Source organism: Polypterus senegalus, chromosome 7, assembly GCF_016835505.1.
Source record: "Polypterus senegalus isolate Bchr_013 chromosome 7, ASM1683550v1, whole genome shotgun sequence".
Classification (NCBI taxonomy): domain Eukaryota; kingdom Metazoa; phylum Chordata; class Cladistia; order Polypteriformes; family Polypteridae; genus Polypterus; species Polypterus senegalus.
The window spans coordinates 96,792,825-96,799,307 of NC_053160.1; the positions used below are offsets into that span (position 1 = coordinate 96,792,825).

The window sequence follows — 6,483 nt, forward strand, 5'->3', positions numbered from 1 at the left end:
ATTGCCAGGATAGAGTCCAGTCACTTTGAACCAGGTAACTTAGAGCAGAAAATTAATGGAATGGAAATGGACAGTAATTCAAATACTGGCAGCAATAGTGTTATATGTACAGGATATTTCTCCAAGGTATTCGACATTCTGTTTATGTAAAACTATTAGCACAGTATATGCTGCATGCAATATAAAGTACAATTTGCATGCAAAACAAAGGAAATATGTGAATTAATAAGGAACACACACTGCTTAAAGGTGTTGTGAAAAAAAAAATCATTACATTGGCTGCCATGCCTTAAAGTGGGATTTTAAAGAAAAGACTGACCTTGGGTGGCCACAGTTTCAGGGATAAAGCAGATGTTTCATAAGAAACAGTGGCTAGTAAGCAGCATCGGCATGTAAGTTGTAGAGACAATCAGTTAGGGGCAAAGACCCTTAGTAATGATGTCTTTGTATTGTTCCAGAGTGCAAAGAAAAGCACAATCTGTCATGGAACTCTGTGTCATTTGATTGCACATGTCAATGTAAGGAAGGAGAGATTTTATTGTGAAAAGTCCATTGAGATTTTCAGGAAGAGATACTATGGTCAGGCTGTTGTCCATAAAAACTTCACATTATTCTGGGTGGTAAAAAAAGGTCAAGTGGTCATTCATGTTTCTCTCATAAAGTTCTATGCCAAAGTACAATAAAGCTGTTCTGGTGATGTTTGGTTGAGGGCTCTGGTGATAGCAATTCCCCACCATTCCTTGTGTGAGTGCTGTGTACTAATGTCTTTTCTCTTCCCCGCACTGTAGACCAGAAGACTGATGGCTTTAACATTGATGATGTCACTTCTGGTACTCATCCACATGGACCTTCCTCTGTTACACCCCTGCCAAAATGGGGAATGATTAATAATTCAGGCTCAGCAGTGTCTGAGTGAGGAAAACAGGAGGAGCACTGCCATCTCACACTGGCCAGACAGCCCCAATCAACTACCTAATCACCTATCAGGCTTCGGGTACCAGTAGGCCAACCCTGTATAACTGAAACAAAAAAAACATATTTGTACAAATGGCATAGATCAAATAAGGTCTTTTTAGGTGCAAATCTAGTTCTTGACCACCCAAGATGGTGGCTCCTTTGGATTTAAGTACTTCCGGCAGGGAAGAGGCAGGTATAGGTGGACAGACACTAGAAGTTTGGTCATTGATGTTAAAGTTGTCAATCTTCTGGTCTGCAGAGAGAGGAAGAGAAAAGGCTTTAGAACACACTGCTAAACTATGGAATGTCAGGGAATCCCCATCAAAAGAGCCGTTAAGCTGCCCCCTAAGTACACGTGTGTGACAGTATACTTTTACTGTTCATTTGATTTAAAAGAACATCATTCTGTAGTCTGGAGGAATGGAAAAACTCTAGAAAATAATACAAAATCAATTCAATAAGGAATAACTTTGCAAAGAATGGTTAAAAATAAAGAATTAATTACATTGGTAACATTTCTGTTTCAGTGTAATTTTCATAGCATTAATGGAAACGAAACAAAGCAATAAAGAAGTATGCTATACACTGTAATTATGAAATACTATGATGCACTTTCAATAGTGAAATAATCTAACGAAGCAATAGATAAAATATTAATACATAACAGAACAGCTACATTATCATTAATGCGGACAAAATCTGTTTTAATTATTGTGACATTACACAGATAGGTAGATAGATAGGTAGATAGATAGATAGATAGATATTACTTGGTGTTATGTATTTGTTTTAACTATATTTTATAGATAAATGTGTAGAGAAAGCTATTTTGGTCAATAAGATGGGTGCTATATATAATGTCTGTATATATTTAGTTACACTTAAATCTGTCTATACACCACTAATGTGTAGTCGCTGTTAATGTGCCTTTGTCACTAGTGTAACCAACCACAGATGTCCATTGGATTAACCAATTACTCTAAAATGCATAACTCTAAAGATTTTGGAAGAAAGACCATGCAGACGCAGGGAAGACATGCAAACTCAAGGCAAACTCCAGAAAAACAGTGGTAGGGTTAGGGATTCAAACTCAGGATGATGGGTCTATAAGGTGATTTCACTAATCATATCACCACTGTGCTGTCCTAATTATTAATTAAAAAGTAAAAAAGATAGAAAAATAACAAAATAAATATTGGGGCAGCATTCTGACACAGCACCTACTGATGATGTTAAACAGAATGTAGGCCCTAGCTTAATTTCTGGTTGTGGAGCCTACTATGTGGTGTTTTCATGCTGATCAATTAGCTGAACAAATTTTGACTGCCAAAAATAGGAAAAGGGATAGAAGAATTAAAGATGTGTCTTGGAATCTGACTAGTCAGTCTATTTGGATTTTAGGAATATAACTTAATAAATATTGCAGACATTTTAAGGGTGCTTGATAGTTAGTGTTAGTATTGTACTTTTTATTTTCTAGTCTGTAGTCACAGATAAGGTCAAATCACATTACATGACTTTTCCAGTGGTTTCCAGTTGCAGACTTATACATAATTTTAGCAAATAGGAGTTGTGGGGCAATCCCATAACTGTCAGACTGTCATACCCAGTGACTTGGTCCATCTAATGTGCAACTCAGTCAAACAAGATAACACAGGTTTGATTTTGTCTTAAGTTGTAGGAGTGGGCTCTGTGTATGTGAGAGTTGAGAACCTGTAAGCACACAGCAAGAAGTACAATGATTATAATGCAGCTTCAAGGAATAAGCAGTGTGGTTGTTTTGAACATTGCAAACAAAAAGGAAGCTTGTTTATCTCATTTCGTATGTTTTGCATACAATGACATCAACTCATCACACCTGTAAACAATTCATACAGCACTGTCAGGAAACACATTATTGGTTGTCAGAAAAAAATTGTTGAGGTTGTGATATTTTGGAAATATGAAATTATAACATTTGTCATGCCCTGTTATTCATAGTCATTTAATCAGAAATACTCAGGCAATGAGATCAGCAGCAGCAGTTATCAAGTTTGACATCCCCAGTGAATAGAAATCATTTAATGCACTACCAGCTTTAGGCAAAATAGCAAACATTTGTAAGCAGCCTGGAGATTAATTCTGCTGGTTCATAAGAGTAAAGATTAGTGGTGGTTCATGTGGATTATTCACATTCTTCCCTGTGTCTGCATTAGCTGTTCTCCAAGTACCATGGAATTGTCCTGTACCTGACAGATGTGGATGTTAGTTTCACTGGATATGTATGGTTGTGTGTGCATGAATATCCTGAACCGTGGACTAGAATCCCATGCAGGGTTGTCTCCTCTCTTGTGCCTAATGCTTCAGGGATATATCTGATTTCCCCCAGCCTTGCATTAGATGAATATATGATTTAGATGAATGTTAACAAAATTGGCGTACTTGACTATTTTATTCTGCAATTTAATTACAGGTGTTTTGAAGAGTATTGGTCATAGATGTACTTTCATAGGTGGCTTCAGAAATTTTGATGTGAAAACACTTAATGTACTTAATGAGTCAGCTGGCTGAAATATGATAAATTATAATTCTGTCAGATGTTCTGTTTTTATATTTTAGCCATATTGAAAATAAAATATATTTAATGTTTACAAAGTGTTTATATCTCTTTTCCTACACAAAGCACTGCACTTGCTATACCTAAATGCATCAATTAAGCCAAATACATTTAGTTTACTATCAATAAGAGATTTAAAAAGATTTGTTTTAACTACACTAACATTTTGGATAGGTATGTATTGTTGCCATTTCATGGGGCTTTGATACCAGTTAGAGTCCTAGCTATGGCATCTTCTCTTTGAAGCTTTTTAAGAGTTTTTTTGGTATTTTTTTTTTTTAGATTTTTTTTTCCAAAACTCAGACTTTTGCATAATTCTTATTTTGATCTATTTTGATTGATTGGGGTAAACAATTATTATACATACATTTTTTTTTCTTTGATGGCTCTTGAGACTGCCAACTATATATTTTTTCTCCTGAGGATCAAATCATGACTTTTTCTTTTCTGCTTTAAACATTATTGTTATAATCAACTATTTAAAATGTCTTTGATGTTGTTCTTTCATTAGTTTTTCCTGATTTTTTTCTCTTATTTCTAAATGTTGATGGTTCCATAATCAGTGAACTGTTTTTGTAGTAAAAGTAGTGCATGGCTTGTTATTTCTCTCCACATTCTCCCTATCGGCTCACAAAGATGGGCTGCTGTATTTAATTAATGTGTTTAAATGTTCCAGTAGTGTGTGATTTTATGGTTTGTTTGAGCATTCCTTGCAATGTTAGTAGGCAATAAATATTTAAACAAGTAATTTAAAATGATTAAGGTGACTGTGACACTGTGGAAGAAACCAGTGACCAACAGACTAAAGAGGAAATGACACAAGTATTCCAATGTTTTTATTGTTCTGCACTTTAAGTGCAATAAATTACAGCATGCAATTTGATCATTACCTGAATAGAAGTTATTAAATACTCTGTGAAACTGGTGATCTGTAATTGGCCTATTCTGTATGTGCAAAATACAGAATTGAATTCAATCTCTTTGTATACTTTGTTGTATAAAATAAAGAATTTGTGGGCCATACTGTTGATAAATAAGGAGAAATTCACCCTTTTTTGATAAACTCCAAAGAAGCATTGGAAAGAATTCAAATTTAATATAGAAGTGTCAGGGATTCATGCTCATAACTATTGAATTTTAACAGTAGGGTGTCCTCTCATAGTGAGCTCTAAGGCCTGGAATGATACAAAAAAGAACACAAAATGTTAAATATAAGTGTACAGTATTTTTTTTTTAAAGTGAAGAGCATATAAGAGAGCTGATGAGAAGGAGAACTCAGTATACAGGCTAAGGAGAAAGAAAACTAAAACATGCCTACTTCTACAGGTTTAAACCCCTGTCTATTGTTTGGGGTGGCTTGTCCATTTCCCTCCACACCAAAGCACAGCCTTTCTGTCTGTCTCTGTCTTTATTCAGATTATCAGAAGGAAGCATGTTTCAAACCATTTAAAAGTGTATTGTCACAGCACAACTTTATTATTTATTTTAATGGCCTGAAATGTCAAGTGTTTGACAGCAACCTATTTACGTTTACCTTACATGATATAAAAAAATGCTTCTTTCTACATTTTTACATCCATTATGAGATAAACTAGAAACATATTAATCGTTAGAATTGCAAATCACTGTAAATTTTTTGATTTGTATAAGAATGCACATAATGGACTGTGATTAGAAGACGCTATGATTCCACTTGCCCTTCGGTGGGCTGGCACCCTGCCTGGGGTTTGTTTCCTGTCTTGTGCCCTGTGTTGGCTGGGATTGGCTCCAGCAGACCCCTGTGACCCTGTAGTTAGGATATAGCGGGTTGTATAATGGATGGATGGATGTTTCCACTTTAATCAATATAATGTTCTTCTACTTTACAAATTTCTTTTACTGTATTTCATACAATTTGGGATTATTTGAGTGCATTTTATTCTCTTTAGTGGATTAGTGAAGAGCTGAATAGTTAAATTGGGGGAAAATAGTTGTTTTGATAACATATACAATTTAAGACTGACCAACAGGTCAACAGGTAGGAGACAATCCGTAAGCTGTGGTGACACGTTGAAGGAGATGCCAGCCTTGTGAAATTATAAATCGGCCGACAACGAATCAAGTGAGAAAAAGAAATCTAAGTCAGTTCAGAGATTAACGATGCACTTTTGAGCAACAGAGATGCCAGTATAAGTAGGACCATATGGACAGACTCAGACCAACTGCTTTGACAGGGGCAAAATGGGCTTCATGATGGGATTTGCAGTGGACATGGCAGCAGAGGCAATATTTGGAACCTTCTCCTGCCTCAGCATTTGCATGAGAGGCAGAGAACTGATGGGAGGAGTTGGAAAGACGATGTTGAAAAGTGGGGGCACATTTGGCACATTCATGGCTATTGGAATGGGAATTTGTTGCTGAAATACAGTATAGCCTCTCCCTGAGTCCTGCCCAAGTGTAGAGCAATTGGCATAATTTTTATACTATGTATATGTTAGAAGCCCATGGCAAAATAATGTTTATATGGATACTGGGCAGAAAGGAGTGCTGATTCTAAGGCCATCTATTATTTAGAGAAGAAACTAAAATTAAACTTGCGGCAAATGACTGTTAAACGTAGAAGAAAAGAGAGACTTCCATAACCTTCAGACTTTTGCAGTTGCTTCCTAAATAAAAAAATTAAATATTTAATGATTTAAGTATGTAAAAAAAATAAATAAATAAAAAATAAAATAAAAAAAACAGAACCTATTCCCCTTATTCAAACTGTCTTATCTTTCATTTAGGTTTTAATAATCCAATTATATACCTGGAAGGATAATTCCTGAAAACAGATGTCCTTGAATACCTGGAAAAAGAATGGTTTCTAGTCATATCTGGAGGCTGTGCTTCTCCTGTTTATTTGCAAAAAATATATATTCTATTTAAAATTGAGTTGCTTTAATGAGCAA

The 6,483-nt window shown here is 35.4% G+C and overlaps 1 pseudogene; it reads left to right on the top strand.

The window, feature by feature from the left end:
* Positions 1 to 5,394: 5,394 nt before the first annotated feature.
* Positions 5,395 to 6,125, top strand: LOC120532166 (annotated as a pseudogene).
* The last annotated feature ends 358 nt before the right edge of the window (positions 6,126 to 6,483 follow it).